Consider the following 25110-nt stretch of genomic DNA (forward strand, 5'->3'; position numbering starts at 1 on the left):
CTGTTCGGGTCGAAACGGTTCGCGTTGAAACGGTACGGGTCGAAACGGTTTTGAGTCGAAACGGTACGGGTCGAAATGGTAAGTGTCGAAACGGCGGTTCTGGTCGAAAAGGTTCGGGTCGAAATGGTACAGGTCGGGACGGTTCATGTCGAAATGGTTCGATTCGAAACGGTACGCGTCAAAACGTTTCGACTCGAAACGGTACGCGTAGAAACGATTCGGGTCGAAACAGTTCGATTCGAAATGGTACGGTCGAAACGGTTTGGGTCGAAACGGTAAGCGTCGAAACTGTTCGCGTCGAAACGGTACGGGTCGAAACGGTACGCGTCGAAACGGTACGCGTCGAAACGGTACGCGTCGAAACGGTACGCGTCGAAACGCTACGCGTCGAAACGGTTCGCGTCGAAACGGTTCGGGGCGAAACCGTACGGGTCAAAACGGTTCAATTCGAAACGATATGGGTTGAAACGATACGGATCGAAACAACACGGGTTGAAACAGTGCGGGTCGAAACAGTCGAAGATTCCAATGAATTTACTTTAATTCCTTCACATATAGGAAGGATTTTGAATTCCTCTAGTTTAAGAAATTTGAAAGAATTCATGTCTAATTCCAATTCCAATTTGATTGTCAACCAAACACATGAAGATTGGAATTGAGATTCCAATTCTATCAAATTCTGTGAATCAAACATCTTAAAAAAACTACACCATGTCCCTTCACTCTCACATGATCTCTCCTTTTTCACCATAAACTTTCCTTTCCTCCTCCATCTCTCCCTTTATCTCTTAGGAAAAACAATATTATTAATGGTCATTTTCTCAAGTCATTTAAATTGAAATTACAGATTGAAAAAAATACGGATAAATTATATACAAAATGATTAAGATATTAACACAAGAAAAAGTGGTATATTCTTAGCCGTTTTATATACTTGTTTAAGTTTTAATATTTATAAAATACGATAAAATACTATCACACTACATTTCACATTGGGCAAGTGCACCCATCGTTGGCGTAATATAGTGATGGTAAGATACCGAGATTGTCCAAGGATACAACGAGTTTTGTTCAAATTAGGTTCGTTTTGTCCTAAATATAAAAAAGTAAACCGAAAAAAGTCTATTTCAAATATATTTTTGACAAAACCAATTAAAAAGTGGGTGTAAATTGATATAATTAAACATGTGCACTTTTGCTTATATCAATTATAATGATATTTTTTTATAAATATATGGATAAAACCAATAAGCTCAGATCCAATTAGCAATTGAAGCGTATCAACTACCATCACCAAGTCCTGTAGGAGATTTCCTCGGACCCAGTTAGCAATTGAAGGGTATCAACTACCATCACCAAATCCCGCAGGAGATTTCCTTGTGGTGATGGTGGTGGTGGGGGTATATTTCATAACCAAAAGGTTGAGAGTTCAAATAGAGTCGGCCTAACCATTATGAGATGTGAAGCCAGACCCTGTCATGACATCATGGCGTTTTGATGATGAAACAGGCATGGTGACGGTTACATACGACAGCGGAGAGCATGAAGTCTACTGGCTAGAGAACATCATGACAAAGCAGCGACTGGGTTTAATGGAAGAATTGCATAACGCCACTTGTACCAACACAGAAATAGGCTCAAAATTGGAGTTAATGCAAGACATGTTCAAGTGGAGGCTTCAGAATCTTCAGGAACAAGAAGCTGGTGAAGGTGAATGTGATGACATGGATGAAGATCCAGATGAAGACTCCGAGGAGGAAGAAGATGACACAAGTGATGGATACTATTCAGATAAAGTAACTTCTGACGAAGGATTTTAATTTTTTTTCCTCTTTTTTTTTTCTTCTATGTAATCTTCTTCTTTTTTTAAGATAATTAAATGATATATTTCTATCTTTATTAGCAAAACGCCAAAAAAATACTAAAAATGGTTAACCCTAACAAAACGCCAAAAATAACAAATAATATTTTTCCTGCTTAATATTTTATTTACTCCGTTATTGTATTTTGTCATGTTGGTCTGCATAACTGTGACACCACGTAAAAACGTGTCCAAATTATATATAGACACGTGTCCTGAACTTTAAACTTGTGGAAATTTCGTGAAGGACTTAAAATATCAACATGCCAAACTTGAGCCTCTGATTGACACTACTTGGATAATATATTCTTAATCGAAAGATTAATTGAATATAAGAAGCCATCTGTGTATATATATGAAAGATGATAAGGCTACGGGAATTAAATGTGTCAACATGTGAAGTTTACCTCTGAGTGACCTTTTTAAACATTCCCAAAAGCTTTATAAATTATATTATACACGTTGATAAATGGTTATTAGAGAAATTATAAACCTCGGCTATTAGTGATAATTCATACTTCAACTCTTCAAATTTGAAGTTCATGTGCAATACCAACAAATCTTCATATAAGGCCAACTCCTATAAACTCCAAGGAGACACATTGCATGGCATGGTTATTTGACTATTCAGAACTGACCATTTGGACTGATACATGAAATTATTGTTAAAGATTCGGACATTGGAAATGCATGGAAAAGTGTATGAAAGTTTTAAAATTTTTGTCCTCTGGTCAACGGTTACGGTCCGTATGGCCCTAGGCTTACGGTCCGCAAGGAGGTAACTGGGCGATGCAAATCAGGTTCGGTTATAGACCGCATGCTTTATGACTTACGATCCGTAAGATCCGGATACGGTCCGCAAGACTTTTAGCTTACGGTCCGTAAGCTCGTCGCTGGGCAGAATTATGGACAGATGTATGTTTCAGCTGTTTAACCGACTTTAACTGACTTGTTTCGAAACAAGGGACTATTGGATGGTAATATTAAACCACTAGGACACCTGGGGTGATCCTAGGGCCTCCCATAACAGCTGGAGATGATCCAAACACTTAGGAGTTACTATATAAGAGGCTCTAGTCTTTAGTTCATATGCACTTCATTTGCAAACATCTTCAAACCAACTTCTGGAGCATTGCAAGGACTTGGAGAAGACTTAGAAGTGTAGAAAAGACAGCTTGGACCTATAGTAAGCTTCTAATTACCTGTTTAGTCCTTATAATTAGCTTAATTACTCTATAGTCAAACATATCGTAAATTTAGTTTGACTTTCGTTTTAATTACATATGGTTTAACCACTGATCAAATTGAAAGTGGTTATAAGACCACATTAGTGTAGGTGATTAACCCTTAAAAGGGTATCCCCTAATATTCTCGTTTGACTGGTCAATTGTCGAGTCAAAGTAGTTTGACAAAAAGTCAAACTGGACAGAATGGTCAAAAATGATTAAAATCAATAAACCAAAGGTTCTAAATTATATTTTAACATTCTAATGACTTGGTAATTGATATTAAAACATGTTTTATCTGTCCTAACCCGGCAATTAATAGTCTAAGGTCAGTTTATAACCGAAAGTCGCAAAACACTTGACTTTTGCTTTGACTTTCAGTTCTGACCAGTTTAAACTTAATTCTTCCATGTTTTAAGCTTCCATTAGAACCACACTATTCAGTAGTATAACTCTCTGAAGTTATATTGCATGATACCTAGTGGTTTGAATTATATGCACTTGATCGTAATTATGCTTAACAATGCCTTAAACGCCCTTTCGTCATACAACTGAGATTTTTAGCAATGTGAATAGACTAACACCTTAGCTACTGATATTCAAACATGTCCCGAAAATTTTACATCAGTTTGAGGTCTAGAATAGGAGTTATGCTCAGTAGCGTAATTAAGGAGCTTTTTATTAATTAAAATGCGTAATTAGCATAAATCCTATCTAAACCCGATTTTTGACACCAAACTTTTTACCTACTGATGTAAAATAATATTTTGGGATTTTTGAAGATTTTTATTTATTTTTAGGCTGAGCATAACATAGGATTATAGCTTAATTTCTATAATTGTCGGTTTTACCTTTTCATGCATAAAATGAGTTTTACATAACTTTTTAATGATAAATAGAATATTTTGAACCTTATAAACTGATCAAAAACTCAGATTTCCTATTTTAACCCGAATATCCCTTTTAAACCGACTTTCAAACATTTTAGCACCTAGTATGGGTCAATACTATTTTTGGCATACAAAACTTATCACCCACTGATGTTTAAGCTAAATTATATAATTTTACAGTAAGCCAAAGTTTTAAACTCAAAAGTGTATTTTAACCTTTAAAGCCTATGTAAAATTACCAAAATGCCCCTACGGTGCATAAGTTCGGTTATATAAGATAAATTTCATTTATATAAAGTACTTTACTGTTATAACTTATAAAAATGTATATTTTTACTGATTAGATCAGACCTGAAACTCAGTTTAATAATTAAACCCTTTTATGAGCATTAAAATTACCAAAATGCCCTTATGGGACTTATTTTGGTTTAAATTACTTTTTGGGCATATATGTTAATATATTACTGATATATTAACATATCTTGAGCATAATAATGATTAAGACCTGTATATAATTTATTTGGTTAACCGTTATGCGTTTATGCGTTCGGATCGGTTTACGTGACTACTTGCGTAAAATAGCCGAAACGGGCTTAACCTTATCATTAAGTTCTCATTTTCCAGAATGTGTTTAGTTTACCCCTATTATACAAGTATCCAAGCTTGTCGGGTCTAAACCACATTCTATTCCGGTCTCCGCTTAATCTAGCGTTTAGAACCGTAAGGTTTCCTTCTAGCTAGCCGGTCTAAGTCCTTGACTTAATTAGAGACCCGTTAGCATCCTAATAGGTTAATAAACTTCTTATACAGATTAAATAGCTTCCGGTAAAAGGTGCCTTCAAAAGCCTTAGGAATTTTACTGCTAGCACCAGGTAAATACTTTTAACTTATTTTCCCTATACGGGCTTGGGATACGGTATTATAAAAATACCGCTTGGTCAGGTATGGGATTATTTAGTTGGATTGTGATTCAATAAATCCGCATAACCCGTTTTAATCCGTATTGTTTGATAACATAAACATTTGGGGGTTAACGACCGTGTCCTGGATATCCTCGGCTCATTTAAATTATTAACGACCACGACCTATGCACGGGGTGCAGGCATGCACCTGACAGATGCAAATGCTAAATATTAAATTACCCACAAGTTGGGGATAACTCCTTTGTGGGTTTTATAAGTGGTGAGTCAGTTAATCATGTCCGGCTTCCAAACCGGCCCCACATGTATGACAAACATGTAAAACTGTATACAAGATTTTATTAAAATTTGTCCCAAGTTATAAATGAATTGTGCCACGTGCATTCAAATCAATTTTTCATAGATGTTTTCAAAATGAGTCAGTTAAATTGTATTTACCAGTGTAAACTGACGTATTTTCCTAAAGGTTGATTGACAGGTACTTCTCAAAATAGGCTGGAGCTATAGGGTGTCATAGAGGATCTTGCAAATCCATAAGATACCTGAAGTCTGTAGTTTTTGTTTCTTTGTACATTATGATCCGCCTGTGGATCTTATTACATTCCAGTCTATATTATTCATGTACTGGTTTGTAATAGTTTATTTACCCAGCCTTCTGCTGTGCTATATTATTGTGTGTATTGACAATGATGATATCAACTGTCACGATACTCCCCGCCGGGCCCACCGGTAATATGTGGAAATATCGGGGTGTGACAGGTTGGTATCAGAGCCAACATTGAGTGAATTAAACACTAGCCTTTTGTGTTTAATCTCAATGACACAATAAGCACATTCCTTAGACTCTCGAGTCTAGGCAAATGACCTAGGAGTTATCTTTAACTTTTCTTTGTTGTTTATATTTTATTTTATTTTGTTTTCTTGTTTTAACAGGAAATTCATCAAAATGCCTCCCAGAGTTATAGGAAGAGGAAAAGGTCCCATGCGAGGGGACCATCTACTGCAGGACCATCGCACAGACGCACTCCGTCTGCGTCTCTATCTAGTTCTGACTCACACGATCTGTGGGGTCATTCCTTCGAGCCGGCAAGACATTCTGTCTCGCTAAGCTCTTCACCTTCCTTTCACCCATCTTTCGGGCCACTTATCCCAGATGAGCCCCAACACTCGCACCACTCTCAGCAATCTCATCATTCTCAGGAGTCTCACCAATCACACCACTCATTGCATTCCCATTCATTTCACCATTCTGATTCCCTCTACTCCCCGGGGCAGTTTAACCCGAACGATTATGTTAACGATTTTCTTGGCTACAACCCTTTGGGCCCTGAGGACCATTTTTCTCAGGAGATGGAAATGGACGATGATCCAGATCCGGAGATGCAGACCGGAACGCCGGGTCACCCAATAAGCATATCAAGTAGATCTCCATTTCAGGGATCACCTTACCATGGGCCCGACTCGTTTCAAGAGAAAATGGCCACATATGATTGGTTCTTTACCCCATCATACCATAACTTTCCAGCCCAACCTCCCTTGGATGAGCCCAAGCTTCAGGCAGTTTCACCTCCACCACTTTCTGTTGAGGAGCCACCTTAGCAGCCACCACAGCCACCTCCCGAGCCTCCAAGGCAACGGAGGAATGCACGCATGTCAGTGCGAGGAGGACCTCGTTTTAGTTCTCCTCGGGGTTCGAGTTCCTACCCTCCTATTCCAGAGGACCCCCAAATGGGTGGGCCCTCGAACGCGGCACCGGAGATTGATCCTCCGCCAGTTTCATTTGCACCAACTCAGCCGCCCATGGGTTTTGATAACCCTATCCTGACTTACCCAAGTTCTTCTGGGTATAATCTTATTGAAAACATATCGGGATATCCATCAGACTATGGGAACCAGGATCCCTACCTCACCGCTGCTCAATACCATCATCTTTACCCTTCTTCTTACCCTCCAGTTTATCCAACTGGATACCCGGTACAGGATTATCAATATCCTCCGTACCAGCAACCTCCTCCTCCCTTAAAACTACAGCAGCAGCAGCAAACTCAGGAAATCCTGGAGAGGTTAGATAGGGTTGAACAGAAAGCTAAAAAGAACAAGGAGAAGCATAATAGCTTCATGAAGGGCCTTGCAAACCTTATCAAAGGAAAGAAGAAGTAGGGGATTGTTAAATTTTTCTTGTGTTATTTGTAATCATGTCCCTGTGAGGACATTTGTTTAATTTCAATATCAAGGTCCCTGCGTGGACTTATTTTCCTTTCTGTAAGCCCCTACGCGGGCAGTTTGTCTTTTCTAAGTCCCGATTCAGGGCACTTGTACTTGTTTTCATGATTAATGAAGTTTTATCTTTGGTTTTTAGATATGTATTTTATTACATCATGTTCTATCCTTTCAATTTATAATTAATCTGCCAAGGAAGTTCTTAGAGGTATAACCTAGCCAAAGTATTAACTGGCTATGATGGTACAACCTTTTTAAGACAATAAAATCTCTGTTAACATCTGAAAACATGTTAGCATTACTAGCTGTGCGGTACGTGAAACCACACAAGCTTCCAAAATGTACTTAGATTTTCCAAGTCACTTATATATAGCCTAAATGATCAATGCGAATCATGGCTAATAAACATCAATATGATGAGTACACCAAGACATCCATTAGAGATGTAGGCTTATAAGCAAAGGTGTAATAATGACAAAGAAAGTTTCATTCATAAACTTCTTGTCGAAAAGGCGATGAACTTCGTTCGACCCTTAAATGATCATTGATCCAAGAGATCGTTGATTATATTCTAATCGTCCCTATGACAAGCTTCCTAAGCTATTTAGATGTCCTTCGAGACAAACCTAATGTTAAAAGTCTTACACGACATCGACAGTTGTGAATTTTATTTTCCCCTGTCTAATAAATATAAAGAATATTATATTCTATTGATCACTTAAATTGGTCTAAATGGTTTAATAAATACCAAGGCCATCTGATCATCAATGCGATGAATCAATATATATATGTGTATAAATATCATTATTGTTGATATAGTATTCAGAAATGGCTAGTTCGGATGAGGCAAACAGTCATCCTGCAGAGGGCAACACCAGGATTAATATCACGGGTGCCGAGCTGCAAGCACTGATCACCGCGGCAGTTTCTCAGGCGGAAGATGCTAAGTTTAAAGAGCCGAGTGTTGTTCGGTCTCAAACTCATTCAAAAACCCATTCTCAACCACACACTCATAAGAAAAGTGAGTCTCAGCACTCATCTAACCAGGGTAGTGAACCCAAGAGGTAGCTAGTCCTCGAGCCGACCCCTAGGCACACCAAAGGTTGTACCTACAAGTACTTTGTCTCCTGTAAGCCAAGGGACTTTACAGGAGAAAAGGGGGCGATAGATTGTATGAAATGGTTAGACGAGATGGAGACGGTGATAGACATTAGCAGATGCGCGAAGGAGGATGTGGTTATGTTTGTATCCCAATCTTTTAAGGGCGATGCCCTCACGTGGTGGAAAGCGCTAGTGCAGTCCACTGGGAAGGTTCACTTGTATAAACTCTCGTGGGAGAAGTTTGTTGATCTGGTGAAGGACATTTACTGTCCTCGGCATGAGGTAGAGAGGATAGAGACTGATTTCCTTACCCTAGTGATGAAGGATCTAGATTGTAGATCCTATGTGACTAGTTTCAATTCCATGTCAAGGCTTGTACCATATCTAGTCACTCCTGAGCCCAAACGCATTGCGCGTTTCATTGGTGGTCTGGCCCCTGAAGTAAAAGGGAATGTTAAGGCCTCTAAGCTAGCCACCTATAGATCCGCTGTGGATCTATCATTGTCCCTCACTTTGGATGTTGTGAGGAGTCGGGCGAAGAAGACTACTGAAGAAGGAAAAAGGAAAAGAGAGGATGACCAGTCTCCTCAATCAAACAAAAAGGGCAAAGGGAACTCTGGTTCCAAAAAGGGGTAGTCAAATGATAAGCCCAGGTGCAAGACATGTCAAAAGAGGCACTTTGGAAAGTGCAACCGGGACCCACAGGCCAAACCATGTGGGATCTGTAAAAAGAAGGGGCACAAGTCTGTTGAGTGCCGGAATATCAAGGATGCAACCTGCTATGGTTGCAATGAGAAGGGGCACATCAAAACCAATTGCCCCAAGAATGCAAAGAAGCCTGATGAGGCAAAGAAGAACAATGCCAGAGTGTTCCAGATGCAAGCAAGGGAAGCAGTGAATGACGAGAACGTCATAACAGGTACCTTCCTCATCAATAATATTTATGCTAGAGTCTTATTTGACTCCGGTGCTGATAAGTCCTTTGTAGACCATAAGTTCTGTAAGTTGTTGAATTTGCCTATTAAGACTCTAGACATAAAATATGAGGTAGAGCTTGCCGATGGTACCTTAGAAACAGCTTCAACTCTTCTTGATGGATGCTCTATATCCATTAAGGATCATTCTATTCCGCTATCCCTCTTGCCAATGAAATTGGCCGGTTTTGATATAGTTTTAGGCATGGATTGGTTGTCGCATAACCAAGCCCAAATTGCATGTGATAAAAAGCTTGTCCATATCAAAACCCCCTCTGGTGAATCAGTTACTATTCGGGGAGATACACAATATGGGTTGCCCAGCAATGTGTCTATTCTCAAGGTATCGCAGTGTTTAAAGAGTGGATGTGTCATCTACATGGCACACGTGACTGTGAATGATCCGAAGCCTAAAATTGAAGACATTCTGATCATCTCTGAGTATCCTGATGTCTTTCCTGACGAATTACCTGGATTACCTCCTGAGAGGCAAGTGGAGTTCAGAATAGACATCCTTCCAGGATCTGCGCCTATTGCACGAGCTCCATATCGTCTAGCGCCTACTGAAATGAAAGAGTTCAGAACTCAATTAGATGATTTACTGGAAAAAGGTTTTATCCAACCCAGCTCTTCGCCTTGGTGAGCTCCTATTCTGTTCGTGAAAAAGAAAGACGGATCAATGCGCTTATGCATTGATTACCGTGAACTGAATAAGGTAACGATCAAGAATCGTTATCCTTTGCCCAGAATCGATGATTTATTCAATCAACTCCAAGGGGCAAGTTATTTCTCAAAGATTGATTTGAGATCTGGGTATCATCAACTCAAGGTTCGAACTGAAGATGTCCCGAAGACGGCATTCAGAACGAGGTATGGACATTTCAAGTTTTTAGTAATGCCTTTTGGGCTCACTAATGCGCCTGCAGCATTCATGGATCTCATGAATAGAGTCTGCAAACCATATTTAGATAAGTTTGTCATTGTCTTTATAGACGCCATACTTATTTACTCTCGTAGCCAAGTGGATCATGAAAACCACCTTCGGTGTATTTTAGGACTGCTTCAACAGGAGAAATTGCATGCCAAATTCTCCAAGTGTGAATTTTGGCTTCGCAAAGTCCAGTTCCTTGGACATGCTGTCAGTGAACAGGGCATCCAAGTAGATCCTGCCAAGGTAGAAGCTGTTATGAATTGGGAAGCACCAAAGACACCTACGGAAATTCGTAGCTTTCTAGGTTTAGCTGGATATTATAGAAGATTCATTGAGAACTTTTCAAGAATAGCTGCACCATTAACCTCCTTGACCCGTAAGAATGTGAAATTTGACTGGGGTCCAAAGCAGCAGGAATCTTTTGAGATTCTAAAGCAAAGATTGAGTAATGCTTCGGTATTATCTTTACCGGAAGGAATTGAAGAATTTGTTGTATACTGCGATGCTTCACACACCGGCATGGGGTGTGTACTTATGCAACAAGGCAATGTAACTGCCTATGCATCGCGACAGCTAAAAGTGCATGAAAAGAATTACACCACCCATGATTTGGAATTGGGTGTCGTTGTATTCGCACTAAAGTTATGGAGACATTATTTGTACGGAACAAAATGTGTAATCTACTCGGATCACAAAAGTCTCCAACATTTGTTCAATCAGAAAGAGCTCAATATGAGACAATGTCGTTGGATAGAAACTCTAAATGACTATGATTGCGAGATTCGCTACCATCCAGGTAAAGAGAACGTGGTCGCTGATGCTCTAAGTCGGAAGGAAAGAGTTAAAGCAATTAAGATTAATGCCAAGAGCATTGAGTTGAAGAATAGTCTGAATGAAAGACTACTAGCTGCTCAGAAAGACGCTATTTTGGAAGTTAACTTTCCCAATGAGAAGTTAGGTGTAACTGTTGAACAGTTAGCACCTGGGAAGGATGGAATCCTCAGAATGAATGGAAGAATTTGGGTTCCTATTCAAGGAGGACTTCGAGATGTGATCCTCTAGGAAGCCCACAACTCCAAGTACTCAGTTCACCCTGGAGGTGACAAAATGTATCAAGATTTGAAGGCTAATTATTGGTGGATAGGTTTGAAGAAATCTATTGCCACACATGTAGTTAAGTGCCTGACATGTGCTTAGATTAAAGCTGAACATCAAAAGCCATCAGGCCTACTTCAACAATCAGAACTCCCTAAGTGGAAGTGGGAGATGGTAACCATGGATTTCATAACCAAGTTACCTAAAACAAAACACGGAAATGACACCATATGGGTTATTGTTGATAGACTGACAAAGTCAGCACATTTCTTACCCATTAAGGAGACTCATAGCTCCGACAAGTTAGCCCAATTGTACGTTGATAAGATTGTGGCTCTTCATGGAGTACCGGTGGCTATTATCTTTGATAGAGATACTAGATATACCTCACAATTTTGGAAAAGTTTCCAACAATCTTTGGGCACACGTTTGAATTTTAGTACTGCTTACCATCCTCAGACCGATGGACAGAGTGAGCGTACAATTCAGACCTTGGAAGACATGCTTCGTGCATGTGTTACTGATTTAGGTGGTAGTTGGGATGACCACCTACCATTGATCGAGTTCTCCTATAACAATAGCTACCATACAAGTATTCAGGCTGCGCCTTTTGAGGCATTATATGGTAGGAAGTGCAGAACGCCTGTCTGTTGGGTAGAAGTAGGGGAAGCTCATTTATCAGGACCTGATATAGTCCTTGAAACGATGGACAAGATTGTCCAGATTCGTGATCGCCTGAAAGCTGCCAGGGATAGGCAGAAGAGTTATGTCGATAAGAGGCGAAAACCTCTAACGTTTGAGGTAGGCGATAAGGTTCTATTGAAGGTGTCACCCTAGAAAGGTGTGATGTGTTTTGGTAAAAAGGGCAAGTTGAGCCCTAGGTATATTGGACCCTTCGAGATAGTTGAATGTGTCGGCAGTGTAGCTTATAAGCTAAACTTGCCTGAGGAGCTGAGTGGAATTCACAATGTGTTCCACATTTGTAATCTCAAGAAATGTCTAGCCGATGAATCGCTAGCTATGTCCCATAAGGATGTTCAAATCGATGAAAGCTTGAGATTCGTTGAAAGACCTATATCGATCGAGGACCGACAAGTTAAAAGGCTCCGAAGAAAGCATGTACCTATAATAAATGTCAAATGGGATGCTCGCAGAGGTCCCGAGTATACATGGGAAGTCGAGTCCACTATGAGGCAGAAGTACCCTCACTTATTCCGGTAAATCTAGGGGTCGACATTTCTTTTAAGCGGGTGAGGCTGTGACACCACGTAAAAACATGTCCAAATTATATATAGACACGTGTCCTGAACTTTAAACTTGTGGAAATTTCGTGAAGGACTTAAAATGTCAACATGCCATACTTGAGCCTCTGATTGACACTACGTGGATAATATATGCTTAATCGAAAGATTAATTGAATATAAGAAGCCATATGTGTATATATATGAAAGATGATAAGGCTACGGGAATTAAACGTGTCAACATGTTATGTTTACCTCTGAGTGACCTTTTTAAACATTCCCCAAAAGCTTTATAAATTATATTATACACATTGATAAATGGTTATTAGAGAAATTATAAACCTCGGCTATTAGTGATAATTCATACTTCAACTCTTCAAATTTGAAGTTCATGTGCAACTCCTATAAACTCCAAGGAGACACAATGAATGGCATGGTTATTTGAGTATTCAGAACTGACCATTTGGACTGATACATGAAATTATTGTTCAAGATTCGGACATTGGAAATGCATGGAAAAGTGTATGAAAGTTTTAAAATTTTTGTCCTCTGGTCAACGGTTACGGACCATATGGCCCTAGGCTTAAGGTCCGCAAGGAGGTAACTGGGCGATGCAAATCAGGTTCGGTTACGGACCGCATGCTTTATGACTTACGGTCCGTAAGATCCGGATACGGTCCGCAAGACTTTTAGCTTACGCTCCGTAAGCTCGTCGTTGGGCAGAATTATGGACAGATGTATGTTTCAGCTGTTTAACCGAGTTTAACTGACTTGTTTCGAAACAAGGGACTATTGGACGGTAATATTAAACCACTAGGACACCTGGGTGATCCTAGGGCCTCCCATAACAGCTGGAGATGATCCAAACACTTGGGAGTTACTATATAAGAGGCTCTAGTCTTTAGTTCATATGCACTTCATTTGCAAACATCTTCAAACCAACTTCTAGAGCATTGCAAGGACTTGGAGAAGACTTAGAAGTGTAGAAAAGACAGCTTGGACCTATAGTAAGCTTCTAATTACCTGTTTAGTCCTTATAATTAGCTTAATTACTCTATAGTCAAACATATCGTAAATTTAGTTTGACTTTCGTTTTAATTACATATGGTTTAACCACTGATCAAATTGAAAGTGGTTATAAGACCACATTAGTGTAGGTGATTAACCCTTTAAAGGGTATCCCCTAATATTCTCGTTTGACTGGTCAATTGTCGGGTCAAAGTAGTTTGATAGAAAGTCAAACGGGACAGAATGGTCAAAAATGATTAAAATCAATAAACCAAATGTTCTAAATTATATTTTAACATTCTAATGACTTGGTAATTGATATTAAAACATGTTTTATCTGTCCTAACACGGCAATTAATAGTCTAAGGTCAGTTTATAACCGAAAGTCGCAAAAGCTTGACTTTTGCTTTGACTTTTAGTTCTGACCCGTTTAAGCTTAATTCTTCCATGTTTTAAGCTTCCATTAGAACCACACTATTCAGTTGTATAACTCTCTGAAGTTATATTGCATGATGCCTAGTGGTTTGAATTATATGCACTTGATCGTAATTATGCTTAACAATGCCTTAAACGCCCTTTCGTCATACAACTGAGATTTTTAGCAATATGAATAGACTAACACCTTTGCTACTGATATTTAAACATGTCCCGAAAATTTGACATCAGTTTGAGGTCTAGAATAGGAGTTATGCTCAATAGCGTAATTAAGGAGCTTTTTATTAATTAAAAGGCGTAATTAGCATAAATCCTATCTAAACCCAATTTTTGACACCAAACTTTTTACCTACTGATGTAAAATAATGTTTTGGGATTTTTGAAGATTTTTATTTATTTTTAGGCTGAGCATAACATAGGATTATAGCTTAATTTCGATAATTGTCGGTTTTACCTTTTCATGCATAAAATGAGTTTTACATAACTTTTTAATGGCAAACCTTTTGCTACTGATTCTATATGATAAATAGATATTTTGAACCTTATAAACTGATCAAAAACTCAGATTTCCTATTTTAACCCGAATATCCCTCTTAAACCGACTTTCAAACATTTTAGCACCTAGTATGGGTCAAAACTATTTTTGGCATACAAAACTTATCACCCACTGATGTTTTAAGCTAAATTATATAATTTTACAGTAAGCCAAAGTTTTAAACTCAGAAGTGTATTTTAACCTTTAAAGCCTATCTAAAATTACCAAAATGCCCCTACGGTGCATAAATTCGGTTATATAAGATAAATTTCATTTATATAAAGTACTTTACTGTTATAACTTATAAATATGTATATTTTTACTGATTAGATCAGACCTAAAACTCAGTTTAATAATTAAACCCTTTTATGAGCATTAAAATTACCAAAATGCCCTTATGGGACTTATTTTGGTTTAAATTACTTTTTGGGCATATATGTTAATATATTACTGATATATTAACATATTTGAGCATAATAATGATTAAGACCTATATATAATTTATTTGGTTAACCGTTACTAGTTGCGTAAAATAGCCGAAACGGGCTTAACCTTATCATTAAGTTCTCATTTTCCAGAATGTGTTTAGTTTACCCCTATTATACAAGTATCCAAGCTTGTCGGGTCTAAACCACATTCGATTCCGGTTTCCGCTTAATTGTAACACCCCAATAGTTGAATAATTAAATTCGTTAGTAGGTTACCATGTGTAATAAAATGACATACAACAACCAAGTAAATAAACCTAGTTAAATGCCTAATAATAAGTTAGGGAATGAAATTTGTGGCAACTATGATAGTATGGCAAACTTGAGGGGCTAAGATGGCCAAAAAGGAAACTTAATATATTAAAACAAAAAAAAATCACACACACACAAGGTGTGTGTGTGCGTACAGTCGCACAAGAGAAAGGGGGAAGAAGGGGTAAACCCTAACCACAAGAAAATCCAGAAATTGAAGGTGCTATGGAGCAAGAATCGAATGCATGAACTTAGTTCCTCTTTAATCCATGTACATTGAACATAAGGTAAGTCAAATTATGAGTTTTTATGAGAATTAATGAAGTGGGTTATGATCAAACCCACGAATTTGTATGAGATTTAGCATGAATATGTGTTAGAATCATCTTTGGAACATGGGTTAAGAATGGTTTTCGTTAATTTGATGATTTGGGGTGAAACCCGTTAATTAGGGTGAAGATGATGACTAGAATCACCTCCTATGTTCAAGTTTTGTTGAATGATTGATGTATTAAGTGGGTATGATGAATTATTGTTAGATGAATTAGGAGGAATATGATGATGCTATGTTTAATGTTCATTTGGAATAATATATGATGATTAGTAGTAGGATTTGATGGGTTATGTATGAGTTTAGAAGATTTATGTATGAATTAGTTGTACGTTATGCTTAAAAGGTGGTACACACACCAAGCGTATGATAAGATGTATATAGTGTCGTCCGTATAGTCGATTATGATGTTACGGGTATATGATGATAAGTCGATAGTTAAGTATGGTTAATAGTTGACTTTCGAAAGTCAACTAAGTATAAGAAACATGATTTGACTCGTTGTCGTAAATGTAAATTGATGGGAAGTCGTATGGTACATGTTATAGCAATCCGTGTTAAATGTAATGACATGATGAGTTACATGAGTTTAAACGTATACGGATATGATTATATGAGTTATGTTTGTTAGAAATGATTAATGAAAGTTGAGTGTGAAATATGTGATTGACATGATTGTTATCATGTACGAATGCATATGCTAATAGGAGCGTGATCTTGATGAAAAGATGGTATAGGAATCATGTCAAAACGGACTCAAGCATAAAAGGATAACGGGTCAAGAAAAGGCGAGGAATCGGATACGAGCACGGACGCATAAGGTAAGTGATTTCCGTAATCACTTCTTAATTCAAGTAAGTAATTAAGTGTTGTGATTAATTAATCATGATGTTTGAGGTCAAATATGTGTTAAAGTCTTTCGTCGTAAACGATGGATTAAAGTTGACCAAAATGCCCTCGATGGGTATTTTGGGGTAAACGATCTTAAAAATAGTTTAGAAACAAGTTATTCGATTAGTGTAATGTTTTGGACAAGTATGGATGTGGGGATGATGGTTTGGTTAGTCATAGACCAATTAATACGCGAATACCCTTAACGGGTCAAAATAAGTATATATGAACGATAATGTGTTAAGAGGATGTAAGACATCCAAGAATTTGGTAATTTATGAGAGACGTCATTGATATTATTATGTTTATAAGGGGTTATGGTAAAACAAACAGATTATGTTGATTAATGCACGAACGGGTCAAATAATTAGAAGATAATAATAAGCCGAATGCAGGTAAGTTAAGAATTTCCTTAATCCATATGTAGGATTTTAAGTTCATATGATAGAATGTGAATTTACAAGCATGTAGGAAGAAACGTGAGGTTAAACGGACAATCGGGTTAAAAGTTATGCGAGTTTTAGTGGGCGTGTTGTATCTGCACCCGGAGTATGGAACGCCGGGTTTGGGAGTATGGAACGCCGGGCAGAAACCTAAACGCCCATACTTCACTGTCAAACGCTGGTTCCATGTTAAAGTGAACGTCGGGGTGTTCCAAATAAGCCTAGATCACTATAAAGCTGAGTCTAAGACCCATGTAAAAAATGTATGATTATGTAAGAGGTACGCGTGATCTAGTACGTGTTCGTTAAGGTATATACGTATATAGATGTGTATGTATGTATGTATGTATAAAGGTATGTACGAGTGTATGCATGTATGTAAAGATGTAGGAAATGTATGTACGTATGTAGATGTGTATGTATGCATGTATGTAAAGATATAAGAAAGGTATGTATGTATGTATGTATGTATGTATGTATGTATGTATGTATGTATGTATGTATGTATGTATGTATGTATGTATGTATGTATGTATGTATGTATGTATGTATGTATGTATGTATGTATGTATGTATGTATGTATGTATGTATGTATGTATGTATGTATGTATGTATGTATGTATGTATGTATGTATGTATGTATGTATGTATGTATGTATGTATGTATGTATGTATGTATGTATGTATGTATGTATGCATGTATGTATGTATGTATGTATGTATGTATGTATGTATGTATGTATGTATGTATGTATGTATGTATGTATGTATGTATGTATGTATGTATGTATGTATGTAATTGTGTAAATGCCCCGTACTGCGCTTTGATGACTTAAAAGTGCAGAAATTGGTATAAACGGGTCAAAACAGCAAAGTAGGAAAGATATGCAGAAGCTACCGTAAATTACGGTACCACCGTAATTTACGGTGGAGGGTAAATCTTTACGGTGGTTCTTTACTGATTTACGGTAGAACCATAAACGTCCAGCGCCCACCGTAAATTACGGTGACCACCGTAATTTACGGTGGAGCCCAGCCAAAATTGTCAAGTTATGTATAATTTCACATTTCGAATCCGTTTTAAGCGTATACTTAATTATGTGAAAATTGAAGGATTCTAACATTATTATCTTGTTAAATTTGTATGTATGTAGATGTGAATGTATGTTTGTATGTAAGTACGTATGTAAGCATGATTTAGACACGTTGAGTGTTAACGTTTTTAATGGTGTACCTTGAGAATGAAAAGTAATGCAGGTACATTACTGAAGCCTCACCAGGAAATGGATACGCAGATGAAATGCTTAAAGTTTGAAAAATGACGAATAGTGAAGTGTACGTGAATGAATCTTGTTTATATAATGTGTGCTAATGTATGAATGAATGTGGTGAGTGCAGGTTGTACGAATCACGGATTAACCTCACAAGGAGTAGCGATTCGAAGACCGTGTCACAAGATGGATTGTACGGGAATGTTTACATATGTAATTTAGTGATGATAAGTTATGTTTTTATATTTTAAAGTGGACTTTCAAGTAAGACAAAACGTTTATAATGAATGAAATTTTAGGGTACGTATTTCCGCTGCGACTTATGGTCAAATGTGATTTAGGGTCTTACAAGTTGGTATCAGAGCCCTGGTTTGAGGGAATCAGGTACGAGAAGGTAAGTACTTGAACTCAAACTTGTGTGCTCTTGAGATAAGAAACCCGTACAATCTAAGACTCGATCAAGATCCAAAGGTAAAGGCTAATGTAAGTATGTACCTATATATACGTATAAAGAACTGACGGTTTTGTATGTACAAGGTAAGCATAAGTGTTGGTAGAGGATGATCTGTGAATGCAGTCTAGGATGAATACCAAGGCAGGCAAAGAGGTAATAAGACAAATAGGCATATGAGCCCAGGTATGTAAATTCAATATGTGGGTGTAAGAAATGGTAAAATTCATTTAGGGAAGGAAATTTTTTTTTAAATGAAAGACAATGATTGTATAGTAATGAAGTACTGGAAATGATACACGAGCCGAAACCTAAGCCTACGGACATAAGGTGACAATTACATGAAGGCACGAAACTACTATGTGGATTGTGTACCTGGCCAGTACACAAGAAACGTACGACGTTCGTGAGATCATGATAATTGTTACAGGTATGTCCGGCAGAGTTGGGTAGCAGGCGGGCGTGTGGTTGAAACGGGAAGTAAGACTCTCGGGAAATCGAGAGTACTATGAAAGAATGAAAAACATGCCTGACAAGAATGAAGAATGTTGAATCCGTAATTAAGTACGGATCAACAAGATATGAATAATATGTTTGAATCTGTGAGACGGATTCAAGGATGAATGGTATGGATGCAATGATTGAATCCTTAAGACGGATTCAAAGAATGAAAGATGTGAATGCACTGCTTGAATCCGCGAGACGGATTGAAGGAATGAAAGGCATGAATGAAATATTTGAATCCGTGAGACGGGTTCAAATGATGAATAATGCATTCGAATCCGTGAAACAGAATTAAGGTATAAAAGATGAAACTAGTCTACATAGGAAGTGTCGATAGTCTGATCGTGGTCGTGTCAAATGAGTCATATGGGTAAATGTGAATTAAATAAACAAAAGAATGATCGTAATGAGCATGTAGACCTAAGTTATAAAACGAAAGAAGGAAGTTTTTGAACAAGTTATGTGTTAAATGTGTTAGAAATCGACTCTTAGGAGTCGGAATGAATGACGGGCTATGACCCAGAGAACGGTTTAAGTATGAACAAGAAGGGTAAGTTTGTTAAGAATACCAAAATGATGTAATGAATGTCTTTGTAAGTAAGCATGAATGGAAGGAAGCACGAATGTGTACTTCAATGCATCTATGATAAGTAAGAAAATTTGGTTTAACCTTAAAAGGTCAAACTGCAAAGGTTGACGAAATAAGTAACTAAAATGAAAGAATTGCGTGTAAGAAATGGAATGTAAGATATGTTATAGCATGTACGCAGGAAATATGTAAAAGAATTATAGGTGACTAATCACCTAGTAGACTCAGTATTTGAATGAGATATGCTAACCGCCAATTTTGTAGGTGGTGATGTTAGAATTCCTAGTGTGATAAAACCAATTGAATTGGTGGAAGGATATGCACGGCGCATTACGCGGATGAAGGAAATCTGGCCTGGTATGGCTAGTACTCGTGAAGAAGCGGATAGATCCGGTTGCGGATCATTGAATTATGCAACGAAATCGAGGTTAGTAAAATGTGTATTTCATGTTGGATAGGTATGAATTGGTAGGTTGAGAAAGACCTACGAAATGACTGAATAGGGTATGTATGGTATGGTATGGGAAGTTTAATTTTTAACAATTGACATAAGAAGAAAGAATGTCAATAAAAAGTAAATTTCAAAAGTTTGAGTGGGAAATTTTGAATATTTATCACACTTTCGTATGATGAATTTGCACGACATGTTTACTTAGATAGATCAAGTAATGCAGGAAGTGAAAGTTATGGTAATATAAAACGTATGAAGCGATTGAAGGCAACATAAAGGTATGCAAAGTACAAGTAACTGTGGAAAACGTAGAATGATGTTAACATGAGAGCTAGGCAAGTAGTTGTGACTATGAAATAGTAGTTTTGTTGTGGTAACAAAACAATAATAAATATTATACAGTGCATGTAGAGAATGTAATTTTAAGAAATAAGATGAAGGTATTAGATCCGTTATGCACGGATCATATGAATGTATGTATGACTACAGGTGGAAGTAGTATGAATATTGACCCGTTATTAACAGGCTAAGGAAATGAGAATATGTGTAAAGATGAAGTATGAAAAGTGTGGACTTGTTAGAAAGAAGTCAATTATATGAAGGGTTATGAGACGAGAATAGATAGTTACTTAGCATTATGACGTACCTATCGAAATTAAACATAGATGTGTATGTATAAATTACGGATTTAGATCGTATAGTCGATGAAAATAATATGAATGTTGAGATGAACAAAAAGGATATATAATGCACATGATATATGAGTATTGGAATGATAAATAAACCACTGGTTATGAAGCGCGGTAGAAACTAGAAATAATCAGTGAGAGTGACACTAATAAGGACCTTGAGGCGGGTTCTTGAAGATAGAAGGTTGTCATTAAATGGGGTCATGGTCTTGTTGATGGGCCGAGAAAGAAAAGATAGTTATGTTAGATGGAAGTGAGAAAGGTTTCGGGGACGAAACCTTCTTTAAGGGGGGTAGATTTGTAACACCCCAAAAGTTGAATAATTAAATTCGTTAGTAGGTTACCATATGTAATAAAATGACATACAACAACCAAGTAAATAAACCTAGTTAAATGCCTAATAATAAGTTAGGGAATGAAATTTGTGGCAACTATGATAGTATGGCAAACTTGAGGGGCTAAGATGGCCAAAAAGGAAACTTAATATATTAAAACAAAAAAAATCACACACACACAAGGTGTGTGTGTGCGTACGGTCGCACAAGAGAAAGGGGGAAGAAGGGGTAAACCCTAACCACAAGAAAATCCAGAAATTGAAGGTGCTATGGAGCAAGAATCGAATGCATGAACTTAGTTCCTCTTTAATCCATGTACATTGAACATAAGGTAAGTCAAATTATGAGTTTTTATGAGAATTAATGAGTGGGTTATGATCAAACCCACGAATTTGTATGAGATTTAGCATGAATATGTGTTTGAATCATCTTTGGAACATGGGTTAAGAATGGTTTTCGTTAATTTGATGATTTGGGGTGAAACCCGTTAGTTAGGGTGAAGATGATGACTAGAATCACCTCCTATGTTCAAGTTTTGTTGAATGATTGATGTATTAAGTGGGTATGATGAATTATTGTTAGATGAATTAGGAGGAATATGATGATGCTATGTTTAATGTTCATTTGGAATGATATATGATGATTAGTAGTAGGATTTGATGGGTTATGTATGAGTTTAGAAGATTTATGTATGAATTAGTTGAACGTTATGCTTAAAAGGTGGTACACACACCAAGCGTATGATAAGATGTATATAGTGTCGTCCGTATAGTCGATTATGATGTTACGGGTATATGATGATAAGTCGATAGTTAAGTATGGTTAATAGTTGACTTTCGAAAGTCAACTAAGTATAAGAAACATGATTTGACTCGTTGTCGTAAATGTAAATTGATGGGAAGTCGTATGGTACATGTTATAGCAATCCGTGTTAAATGTAATGACATGATGAGTTACATGAGTTTAAACGTATACGGATATGATTATATGAGTTATGTTTGTTAGAAATGATTAATGAAAGTTGAGTGTGAAATATGTGATTGATATGATTGTTATCATGTACGAATGCATATGCTAATAGGAGCGTGATCTTGATGAAAAGATGGTATAGGAATCATGTCAAAACGGACTCAAGCATAAAAGGATAACGGGTCAAGAAAAGGCGAGGAATCGGATACGAGCACGGACGCATACGGTAAGTGATTTCCGTAATCACTTCTTAATTCAAGTAAGTAATTAAGTGTTGTGATTAATTAATCATGATGTTTGAGGTCAAATATGTGTTAAAGTCTTTCATCGTAAACGATGGATTAAAGTTGACCAAAATGCCCTCGATGGGTATTTTGGGGTAAACGATCTTAAAAATAGTTTAGAAACAAGTTATTCGATTAGTGTAATGTTTTGGACAAGTATGGATGTGGGGATGATGGTTTGGTTAGTCATAGACCAATTAATACGCGAATACCCTTAACGGGTCAAAATAAGTATATGAACGATAATGTGTTAAGAGGATGTAAGACATCCAAGAATTTGGTAATTTATGAGAGACGTCATTGATATTATTATGTTTATAAGGGGTTATGGTAAAACAAACAGATTATGTTGATTAATGCACGAACGGGTCAAATAATTAGAAGATAATAATAAGCCGAATGCAGGTAAGTTAAGAATTTCCTTAATCCATATGTAGGATTTTAAGTTCATATGATAGAATGTGAATTTACAAGCATGTAGGAAGAAACGTGAGGTTAAACGGACAATTGGGTTAAAAGTTATGCGAGTTTTAGTGGGCGTGTTGTATCTGCACCCGGAGTATGGAACGCCGGGTTTGGGAGTATGGAACGCCGGGCAGAAACCTAAACGCCCATACTTCACTGTCAAACGCTGGTTCCATGTTAAAGTGAACGTCGGGGTGTTCCAAATAAGCCTAGATCACTATAAAGCTGAGTCTAAGACCCATGTAAAAAATGTATGATTATGTAAGAGGTACGCGTGATCTAGTACGTGTTCGTTAAGGTATATACGTATGTAGATGTGTATGTATGTATGTATGTATGTATGTATGTATGTATGTATGTATGTATGTATGTATGTATGTATGTATGTATGTATGTATGTATGTATGTATGTATGTATGTATGTATGTATGTATGTATGTATGTATGTATGTATGTATGTATGTATGTATGTATGTATGTATGTATGTATGTATGTATGTATGTATGTATGTATGTATGTATGTATGTATGTATGTATGTATGTATGTATGTATGTATAAAGGTATGTACGAGTGTATGCATGTATGTAAAGATGTAGGAAAGGTATGTACGTATGTAGATGTGTATGTATGTATGTATAAAGATATGTATGAGTGTATGCATGTATGTAAAGATATAGGAAAGGTATGTATGTATGTATGTATGTATGTATGTATGTATGTATGTATGTATGTATGTATGTATGTATGTATGTAATTGTGTAAATGCCCCGTACTGCGCTTTGATGACTTAAAAGTGCAGAAATTGGTATAAACGGGTCAAAACAGCAAAGTAGGAAAGATATGCAGAAGCTACCGTAAATTACGGTACCACCGTAATTTACGGTGGAGGGTAAATCTTTACGGTGGTTCTTTACTGATTTACGGTAGAACCATAAACGTCCAGCGCCCACCGTAAATTACGGTGACCACCGTAATATACGGTGGAGCCCAGCCAAAATTGTCAAGTTATGTATAATTTCACATTTCGAATCCGTTTTAAGCGTATACTTAATTATGTGAAAATTGAAGGATTCTAACATTATTATCTTGTTAAATTTGTATGTATGTAGATGTGAATGTATGTTTGTATGTAAGTACGTATGTAAGCATGATTTAGACACGTTGAGTGTTAACGTTTTTAATGGTGTACCTTGAGAATGAAAAGTAATGCAGGTACATTACTGAAGCCTCACCAGGAAATGGATACGCAGATGAAATGCTTAAAGTTTGAAAAATGACGAATAGTGAAGTGTACGTGAATGAATCTTGTTTATATAATGTGTGCTAATGTATGAATGAATGTGGTGAGTGCAGGTTGTACGAATCACGGATTAACCTCACAAGGAGTAGCGATTCGAAGACCGTGTCACAAGATGGATTGTACGGGAATGTTTACATATGTAATTTAGTGATGATAAGTTATGTTTTTATATTTTAAAGTGGACTTTCAAGTAAGACAAAACGTTTATAATGAATGAAATTTTAGGGTACGTATTTCCGCTGCGACTTATGGTCAAATGTGATTTAGGGTCTTACATTAATCTAGCGTTTAGAACCGCAAGGTTTCCTTCTAGCTAGCCGGTCTAACTCCTTGACTTAATTAAAGACCCGTTAGCATCCTAATAGGTTAATAAACTTCTTATACAGATTAAATAGCTTCCGGTAAAAGGTGCCTTCAAAAGCCTTAGGAATTTTACTGCTAGCACCAGATAAATACTGTTAACTTATTTTCCCCATACGGGCTTGGGATACGGTATTATAAAAATACCGCTTGGTCGGGTATGGGATTATTTAGTCGGGTTGTGATTCAATAAATCCGCATAACCCGTTTTAATCCGTATTGTTTGATAACATAAACATTTGGGGGTTAACGACCGTGTCCTGGATATCCTCGGCTCATTTAAATTATTAATGACCACGACCTATGCACGGGGTGCAGGCATGCACCTGACAGATGCAAATGCTAAATATTAAATTACCCACAAGTTGGGGATAACTCCTTTGTGGGTTTTATAAGTGGTGAGTCAGTTAATCATGTCCGGCTTCCAAACCGGCCCCACATGTATGACAAACATGTAAAACTGTATACAAGATTTTATTAAAATTTGTCCCAAGTTATAAATGAATTGTGCCACGTGCATTCAAATCAATTTTTCATAGATGTTTTCAAAATGAGTCAGTTAAATTGTATTTACCAGTGTAAACTGACGTATTTTCC

The 25110-nt window shown here is 37.2% G+C and overlaps 2 long non-coding RNA genes across 2 annotated transcripts; both read left to right on the forward strand.

Moving 5' to 3' along the window:
• Positions 1–15328: 15328 nt before the first annotated feature.
• Positions 15329–17236, forward strand: LOC110930413. The gene is made up of 3 exons (XR_004888783.1): positions 15329–15464; positions 16216–17152; positions 17197–17236. It is a non-coding gene; the product is annotated as an uncharacterized LOC110930413 (long non-coding RNA).
• A 331-nt stretch (positions 17237–17567) lies between these two features.
• On the forward strand, positions 17568–24398 carry LOC110930414. The gene is made up of 3 exons (XR_004888784.1): positions 17568–21464; positions 22215–22328; positions 24207–24398. It is a non-coding gene; the product is annotated as an uncharacterized LOC110930414 (long non-coding RNA).
• The last annotated feature ends 712 nt before the right edge of the window (positions 24399–25110 follow it).

Source organism: Helianthus annuus, chromosome 3 (genome assembly GCF_002127325.2).
Source record: "Helianthus annuus cultivar XRQ/B chromosome 3, HanXRQr2.0-SUNRISE, whole genome shotgun sequence".
Taxonomy (NCBI): Eukaryota; Viridiplantae; Streptophyta; class Magnoliopsida; order Asterales; family Asteraceae; genus Helianthus; species Helianthus annuus.